The sequence below is a fragment of the Peromyscus leucopus genome, chromosome X (assembly GCF_004664715.2).
Source record: "Peromyscus leucopus breed LL Stock chromosome X, UCI_PerLeu_2.1, whole genome shotgun sequence".
NCBI lineage: Eukaryota > Metazoa > Chordata > Mammalia > Rodentia > Cricetidae > Peromyscus > Peromyscus leucopus.
Window position 1 is genome coordinate 23,581,846 of NC_051083.1, and position 9,847 is coordinate 23,591,692.

The window sequence follows — 9,847 nt, forward strand, 5'->3', positions numbered from 1 at the left end:
ATGTTGACAAGCATACTCTTTCTGGTTTCAATTATAAAATAGGTATAGCTTTCTTTAGAGAAGTGTACATTTCTGTAAAATTCACAAAGAGGAATAGCATTGTACACTATCATTTATGAGGTCTATCATTATGTACAGATCTCTTTTAATACACATATATGTATACACAGATTTATGTCAATTGTGTTATTATTTTTACATAAATGAGTATACTATGTGAATTATTTTCATTTTCTTTCACAGATGATTTCAGTTTGTAACAGTCATGAAATGCTATAGTACTGTATTTTAGAAATGACAATTAATTTGAGCATTCCTCTGCTTTTTCCTCTCTCTATGGTATTAGAATATTTAGAAATTGCAAATACGGATAAAATAAGCCTGGCATTACATAAGATCCTGCAAACTCTCTTCTCATTGTCAGTTCTAAGCATTGAAATTCCTAGTCAACAAATATTATTATCTACTCTGTGAAGAATAATAATCTGTACAGAGACCACTGAAACATCTCTATGTGACAACAGGGACAAGGTATGAGAGCTCAGTGCTCTCTAAGCCATGACTCCTTCTGTTTTCCTGCCTTCCCTTGTATTCTCACTGACTCTATTCTTCTTTGATGCCTTCTTCAGACTTGCCAACATGAAGGAGTACATCTTCAAGTTCAGTGGCCTGACTTGCTGTACATCAGCTTTGGTGTCTGAAATCATCCTTGCAGACAGCCAATGCTGGCGCCTGTGGGAGTTTAACAACAAGGATGTGCAATTTGTGTCAACTGGACTCTGGGAAGCTTATTACACTCAGGACTTTAACATCTCTGGGTCTATGACCAGGATGTTGGTTCACACCCCTATCAATTCAACATGGAACAAGTCATCAGAATTTCAGTATTTACAAGTCCTGATAGCATGGGCCATTTTGATGAAAATCCTAGTCCTGGTTTTCACTTCAGTGGCCATTAAGCTCAGCTGTATGGAAGACCAATTCATTGAGATCCAGCTGTTTTGCTACAAGATGTCTGCCATAATTTTGGCTGTGAGCAGCCTTTTCACACTTGTTACTGTGACCTTGAACCACCTCATAGACATGTATGGGCAAACCACTCTTGACTTTTCACCTGACTTTCCCGTTAAAAAGGAGGACATTATAAAGAAACACTGCACAAATGTGTTCCCATACACACGTGGGTGTCCTGACAACCACGATGTCACTCTTTGGCGTGATTTTGTTTTTTCTATGAGATGATCTCTTTGACAGTGCAGAGTCAGGTGAAGGCCCAGTGTGCTTCCAACCTGGCTGAGCAAAAGGTCAGAAGTGAGGGCTCTGGCATTTTAACATCTGCCAGGAGAACCTTTGAAGAAATTGCCCATTTGTACACAGTACTGTGTAATCACCAATTCATTCTATATAAAATATCAACTTGATTTCTGGGAGTGTGTCTAAGTTTTATTCCTTCCATGCTGTCAGACGCATTCCATTCTTTAAATGTTTTCACATACTAAACTGCAGGTCGTGACCCCATTCAACAGTGCCAACAAGCAATAGCAAGAAAGAGTACAGTATAAAGGCATGTTTCCTAAGTATACCTAGTGAATCCCATGAGAAATACGGCTTGCAAGTAAACAGACACCTCAACATAAAAAAAGAAACCACACTCTTGTGTGGAGACACTTAAGTATTCATATCTCTGAAAGGTAGAGCAGGAAGTTTTAGCCTTGGAACTGCCGGGAGTGTGGGATGCTGCTCTCTTGGAGAAAGAAGGCAATGCTGCTCACTGAGTATGCTAGTGCCAATTGTCGTCTGTCTCTATTAGAAGGCAGTAGCCATCTCCTATTTCCCCAGTCGTGAATAAATGCCCAAATGCCCAGGCATTTCCAGTGTGCTCTGATGGTCTATGTGGTGGGTAGCATAGGGCCATTCTAATCTATCAGCCATCCTTCAGGACCTTAAAAAAAATCCTGGTTTTCTTCCTGGGAATATTATTCCCTATTCTTTATCAGGTCAGCTTTCTGAGTGTGTGTTACACTGTGTGAATACCTTCTCTCAGTGGATCTAGATCAGTGGTTCTCAACCTGTGGTTTGCGGCCCCTTTTCTGGGTAGAATGACCCTTTCACAGGGATTGCCTAAGACCATTGGACAACACAGATATTTACATTATGAATAATAACAATAGAAAATTGCAGTTATGTAGTAATGAAAAGAATTTTATGGTTGGGGTGGCCCTGCAACATGGGGAAGTGTATTAGAGTGTCACAGCATTAGGAAGTTTGAGAACAACAGACCAAGATCTTCCATCTCCATCACCACCACCCACCATATCACATACCTGATTCATTTCTCTGACAAAATACATAACATGAGCAAGTAAAGGAAGGAAAGTTTATACTGGCTCTTATTTTGAGGAAATACACATCATGACTGAGAGATCATGGGCCAAGAGTCCCTAGTTGCTTGCTACATTGCATTAGTAGTTAGAGAGCAGGGAGAGTAGTTAGAGCACTGCAGATGCTCACCTAGCTCTCTCCTGGTTATACAACCAGGAACCTCAGTCCAAGGAATGATGCTACTCTGTTTCAGATGGTTCTTCCTAGCCCAATTAACCTCATCTTAACCTCTTTGAGAGATAACCATAGGCTTCTGTATTTCTTGATTTTAGATCCTGTTCACTCAACATTCAATATTAACCATTCCTAATCCTCTTCTTGACAATTTATGGCCCAAATATATCATTTTTATTACATTAAATTTTTTTGTGGGTGTGTGGTTGTACAAGAATATTTGTGCCATGGCTTGTGGTGATGTTATAGGGGACTTGGTAAGCAGTAGCCTTCTAGGAGTATATGAATTTCATTAATTGGAGTGAACAAATTATGTATGTGCTGGAAATTAAACCCACACAGGACAGAGAGTAGAGTGACGGGTGAAGATGTTCAAGTTACATCTACAGATATGTGACAAATAATTTTAAACTGGAAACCACTGGGATTGAAAGTAACAGAGATATGAGTGTTCCTGACAGAAAGTAACTATTATAAACTCAATATACCCAGACTCAACTGAGCACAGAGGCAAGATCAGATGTAAGGAACAGTTTTAATTATGAGCAATGTGTGGCTGTGACAGGATATAGAATCATAGAACAAAAAGACTTCTAAACACATATGTGGGAATATTTAGGCTAGGATAATTGAGGTGGATGATTTATGATTAATATGGGTAGCATCATAACATGAGCAGTGGACTCAGACTGCATAAAAAAGAACACATCTAGAAGCTCAGAAACATTCATAGCTCTCTGCTCCCTGGTGACAGGCACAGAGTGACCGCAAGCCTCATACTTTTTACACCATACACTCTCTGCTGTTACAGTACCCTCAAACTGTGAGAAAATAATGTTCAAATATCCACTCTTTCCTTTCTTTCATCATGTCAGATATTTGTCACAACAATGAGACAGGAAAGTAACGTAGAAAATTGGTCCTTGGAATAGAATTGTTCAAGTTAATGTTATTAACCTAACCATGAACTTATTAAAATTTTGAAATCAGTACTTGGGTAATGTGGAAATATTTGGACCTATGTCTTAGAAATGCACTCAAATGTTCTAAAAAAAAATAGTTTAATTGGCCATTCCATGGGGAGTTTGCAATTCATGGGTATTCAAAAGAGAATCAAGGACTGTAAGGTGAAAGGGGCCAGTGGTCATTCATGTTCTATGCTGGCACAGAGATGGCTGCATTGTACCTGTGTCCTGAAAACCTGAATATAGCTGAACTTAAATTTGTAGAATAATTTGTCTTGTGGAGGACATTACAAAGCAGGATCGCTTTCAGGTTGTGGCACAGGAAATGATCAGGACACTTACACAGGTTTATAATACAAAACAAATCAGAATTTGGGACTAAAACCACAGACATTTGAAAAGAGAGAGCCCCTAATTGAAACCCTGTTTGGAAAGTCCTTGGCAGCTGGGATGTACCTCCCTGTGGTCAGCACTCAGAGGCTGCCTTAAGAAAAGCTGCAAGGAACTCATTACCCTCACTTATGGTTACTATACGGCCTGCAGAGTGTTTTGGTGTGTATCTTGACTGTATTCCTCCTCTCATAAAATACAAAGCTCAAAACTATCACAACGTGGCTTTTTATGATTTTTCTTAAATCACATGATCCCTTGGGATTGTAATTGTTTTAATAGATTCACACTCTATGATAGATGGTACCTCACCAGCACAACACCGTTATCAACTGGCTGTTCCAGATCCTATATTTACACAGACAAGTGTGTCCTAATGCAGCCTTCTTGACTGGCATGAAGAGTCTGCTCTCCAACCAAGGGCTCCCTTCTTTCTGGTCAATACCTGGAAACATTATGTCTTTTCAGCAAGAATTAGATAGAACTCCATTTGCACAGTCTGCTGTCATCCAATGTTAATCTCTGAGAAAGGGCAAGGAGGGAAGTTGAGGAAATTGTTTATTCTAAAAATTACACCTGTCTCCTTTAAGAAAGGATGCTCATTTCTCACACCAACCAGGAGATTGGAACTGATAACATCTGCTAACAGGCAGGAAGCAGAGGCAACAGAAACTGTTCAAGGAACACTTGCCTAGGACCAATCAAGAAGGAGTGGGACTTTGGAGGAGCAGTTGCCTATCAATATGATCTGACCTCATCTTCAGAGCAGATTCCCAGCTAGAGTGACATCCCATCCCCTTGTGCACTAGTTCACAGCCTCTGGTTTGAGACCCCTTTGACAACCCTGTATCTCCAAAAATATTTAAAATATCATTCATTAAATTAACAATATTACACTCATGAATTAGCCATGAAAACATTGTATGGATAGGGGTCACTACAACATGAGGAAATCTATTAGAGTGTTGCAGCATTAGAAATATTGAGAACCACTAGTCTAGAGGATACTGTTGGATGGTTTTAATCAAGTTTGTGGGGTTCTGCTTCTTTTTATTTCCCTATGCCAGAGACTATCTGCTTCTCTGTCAATTTGCAACTGTTAGGGACTCTCACAATTGTTCACTCCTGCGGGGAGTTGTTTTTGTGTCTTTCTCAGATCCATACCTTTTACTTTCTATCAGAAGCCTTCACATCTCTGTCAATGTCACTTTTGGCAGGCAGCTACTGCATGCTTTTCCTACCTGAGGTCTGGAATCGTCCTGCTCTGCCTAGTACCCTTCTCTACTAAATTGTTATTTCCCTTTCTTGTCTTTCTGAGTTTTCTTTCCAGGACCTAAATTCTTAACCCCACTGAATCTGGATGATATCTTCAAGCTTTGACCCCTCACTCAAGACCCATATAACACACCTAAAAGTTGACTCTTGACCTCCATATGTCTGCAGTTGCACATGGTCTCATGTTAGAAAATAACACATAAATACTCCAAACACTTGCACACAAATGTATGTATGTAAATGAATGTAATAATGTAATATTATGAAGTGAAATTGGCAAGGAGTGGGCTTAAGACGGTTAATACTGAATGATGAAAAGACAAGAGCTAGAGTCAAGAAGAGGATAAGAGCTTCTGGTTAATGTCAAAGATTTTCTAGATTCAGTGTGAGAAGGTCAGCCCTAAATGTAGATGGCATCATTCTATGGACTATGAACCCAGACTGCATATAAAGAATAAAGCTGAGCACCAGCAGTCATTGCTCGCTGCTTCCTAACTGCTGATATACTACTTACTACAAGCAACTTTGTGCTCTTATCCTCACACTTCTTGGGCATGATGGCATGTTCTCTCACACTGACAGCCAAAATAAACCTGTCCTTCCTGAGTTCCTTATGTCAGGACTTTTGTCCCAGAGATGAGTCAAGTATCTAACATGGTGAATCTTGGTTATCAGGGTGGGAGAGCAAGATACACTGAGAGAAAAATATCCATGTGAAATAATACACACAGAAGCTGACCATGTGAAGAATTGGAAGTGAAGTTCCCAGGAAGCAAGCCAGGACTGTAATAAAGATCCTACAATGGACACTGATAGACTAGAAATTCATGAGGGGTTAACAATTGATATGGAAAGACTAGATTCTCTCTAAGTACCAAAAGGCTCCAAAATCTTTGTTCAAAATCTTTATAAAATATTCAATGTCTCATAACTATGGGTTTCTGTAAAATTGAAAAAAAAGTTAAAAGCAAGTTGAATACTTTCTTTTCCAAATGGAGGGCATTAGGATACAGTTACAATAAAAGTCAAAGCAAAAACAAATAGCTGAATGCACTGCATCTGGTATTCATACAGGAACTCCTGGGCTCCAAAGGACCTATTAAGTTCCTGGTCTCCAGATTTGCAATCCATAGCATGTACCTTATATCTTGTAGGCTCAAGCTGGCTCTACTGCACACCTGTTTTTGTATTTGGTGTTCATACCATGGTAGTGGCATGTCCACTAATTTGAGGACTCCAATGTAAGTGGGCTGCACTTTTACCAATAGAATCTCTTGTGTCCTTTTCAGAGACTTTCACGCTGGCAGATTGTGCCTAGATTGCAATCTTCTTGATACCCACTTAATCCTGGAGGTTGTTCCTCCATTAAGGCTACACATTCAACAAAGGATTCTTATGCTCCTCACAGTCCTAAGCCTCTGACGCTATACATGTCGGCTTCATGCTTTCAAAACCAGTATATTCTAGGAGGATAATATATAATTTTAGGTTAATTTGCCAGCACAAGGTATAGCGTTGCCCCCTCTTGAACAGAGCACATGTGTGATTATCCTCAGAAAACACTTCCCAGGAGATTTTCCTTCAGAGATGCTGATCTCTTTCAATTACAGATGATTACTCAGCCCCTAACCAAGTAGAAACAGAATGCTAACTCAAAACTTCTTCAAATTGTCCTCTTAGAATCTTTCCTTCCTGGCTAAACTTCAAAGGCCAGGCTTCCATTATCTGTGCTGTTCTTACCATGATAATCATTCAAGATCCCCTAAAACAGCCCACTGAACTTAGCACAGAACACCTTTTCAGCATTAAATTCAAATGTCGCCATAGTCTTCCCAAATAGAAACAGTGTGGTCTACCTCAGCAATACAGTGTTCTGGTACCATTTTCTGTCTCTGTTTGGATGTCATTTGCTGTAATAATATAAAACATAAGCAAAAGAAACCTTGAGATTACAGGATTTGTTTGATATTACAATTCTGGCTAACAGTTTATCACTGTTGGAAATCTGAGCAGGAACTCAAGAAGGGCAGAAACCTAGAGGCAGCAGCAGAAACAGAAGCCTTGGACTAAAGCAGCTACTGGATTGTGCCTCATGGCTTGCTTATCCTGCTGCATTATACACACCAGGACCACCTACCAAGGGGTAATATTATGCACAATGATTTGAACACTTCTATATCCATCCTTACTTAAGATAATGCCCCACAGTCTTCCTTATAGTTCAGTCTTATGGAGCCATTTTCTCATTTGTTAGTCACTCGTTCCAGGGAGCAGCCATACAACCACAGGTTAAGGTATCGAAGAACACAGAAAGCATATGTGAACCCTCTAATGGCCTCTTCCTCAAATGGAGCACAGACTATTGTTATGAATTTTTTTTTTGTGGAGGAGCAGTAGTCAGGAGCTACTACCAAAGATGTTTCATGAGACAGACAAAAAGCTGTACATATTGGAGGAAGACACACTCAGACAAGTATTGGCTGACATGGCCATTGACAGGTAGAGTTGAATATATGATATTGAGAACTGGAATACAACAGCCACAGGAGGGAGAATAAGGACATCCTAAGGCTCTCTGACAGAACATGACAGTGGAAGATCCTAAGGGCAGCTGAGCATGAAAGTAAATGACAGATTGATATAGGAGCAAAGAAGCAGTAATCACAGAGATAAATAACAAAAGCAAAAACTTTTATAAGAACAGACAAACAGTTGCCATCAAGGGGATGGGAAGACACCCCAGAGGTTCAAGTCTGCCCTAGGGCTCTGGATAAGACTTTTTATAGGCTCTCCAGGCTCTTCCCCTCAGGAAGTTACCTCCTCCATGATTGGTCCTTCTCCAGGAAGTACAAAGGGGCTGTTTCCCCCCTTTGTTATCCACTAGCACTTTCTGAGTGTGACAGCCTCCTGTGGAAGGGGAACAATATCAAGGGCAAGCAACAGCCCTTTTTAATGGGATCTTTCTCCTTTTCTAACCATCACAAGTTCCCCTGAATCCTCTCATAACATCCCTGCTAGAGATGAAGAATGAGTGTCATTATGTGGGCGATGCTTTTATAGGTATTTCCTCCTGATAGGAGATGAAGTTTTAAGCATAGACCAGAGAAAGGAAGGCCTTCCAAGGATAGTTCTTAGTTACAATCCAGAGGGATACAGTAAAATTCTCTGGTTTGCATAGATCCATGGCACCAGACAGTCATTTGATGACAGTGCATTATTTGATATAGGTAACAGTTCTCACCTAGAAATAGTACAAGCATTGGAATAACGATAAGCCCTGTGATTACAAAAAAATTATCTTCCTTAGAGGAAGAATACAGGCCAGAAAATCATCCAAAACCTCTACAGCAGTGGTTCTCAACCTGGGTGTTGTGACCCCCTTAGGGGATGCATTATCAGATATTTATTTTATGATTCATAAAAGTAGAACAATTACAGTTACGAAGTAGCAATTGCATAATTTTATGGATGGTGGTCACCAGAATATGAAGAAGTTTATTAAAGGGCCACAGTGTTAGGAAGGTGAAAGTAGGTTTAGAGGTTTAGAGCCACTGCTCCAAAGGTTTCACAGAAATCAATGATGACTTTGAAGATTTCCTTGTGGATTTCATCTGTTGCAAGATGTGCATGAGGAAGAGAGCACAGGTTTGATTCAAGAGGGAAACACCTACTCATCTCCCAAGTCAAGTTGAAATTTTAGCCATCCTGTTGTCTGACACATGCCTACACCACGATTAATGTCATGGAGAATTTAAACATTCAAATGCTTTCCTAGAATCAATGTGTATGCTTCAAGGATCAGATTTCTTTCCTGCTGCTGCAATTCCATTCCGGTATTTTGTCTACACTAAGATGTTAAATATTGCTCTCTGCCAAAATGTCTCATCAACTGTGGTGTTGACCCTATTGTTTGTGTTAGGACAACCAAGATCAAGCACTATACTTTGAATTCCATGAACAAAAATTGAGGTTGAATTGGCAGCCCCAAAGCAGGGAAGGTGCCTGAATGAGTACTTTTGTGTGTCAATATGAAGAGATTTAAGGCTCTGCTCCCATTCCAGAGTGACTGGGAGAACATTTATGGTTATTTAAAAGATGTCAGTAGAGGGGACTACCAGTTCTGAAAATCTAGGACTCCAGATTCTGAAGAAACCATCACCATAAGGAAAGACCTCAGTTGCTTAACAGTCTAGGAGAGTGGGTGGTAGTGCAGGCTGAATTTATTTAGAACTCGTGTATATTTTCTTCTCTACCCTTCCCTAGTAAGTAACTCAAGACTAACGCAGGTGGGCCTTTCTCCAAGAGGCCTTTTATCCACTCTTGAGATTATCAATCTGTATTCTGCTTTTACATTACACTTTTCCTCTCTGAGACCTATAAAGGAGCTGAATGGACAGTTAGACTTGTCATATTTTTAACCCCATCACTCTTCACAATTAGATTCCTCAGGGGCTCATTTCTGGTATCTTTTCCCTTTGTTCTACAGTTTGTACAGTTGAGGATGCACATTTGCCTTGTTCTTGGTTTTGAATGAGTATGAGTAGCAAAAATAGAGATGTGGCAGATACATAGCAAAACCTCCTTTAATCTATGCTTATAACCTCCTGGAGAAAGTAACAACAAAAATTCTACTTAAAATTAATCTTCTGTATTTACTGACT

The 9,847-nt window shown here is 39.8% G+C and overlaps 1 pseudogene; it reads left to right on the forward strand.

The window, feature by feature from the left end:
- Positions 1-558: 558 nt before the first annotated feature.
- LOC114688998 lies at positions 559-1,421 on the forward strand (annotated as a pseudogene).
- The last annotated feature ends 8,426 nt before the right edge of the window (positions 1,422-9,847 follow it).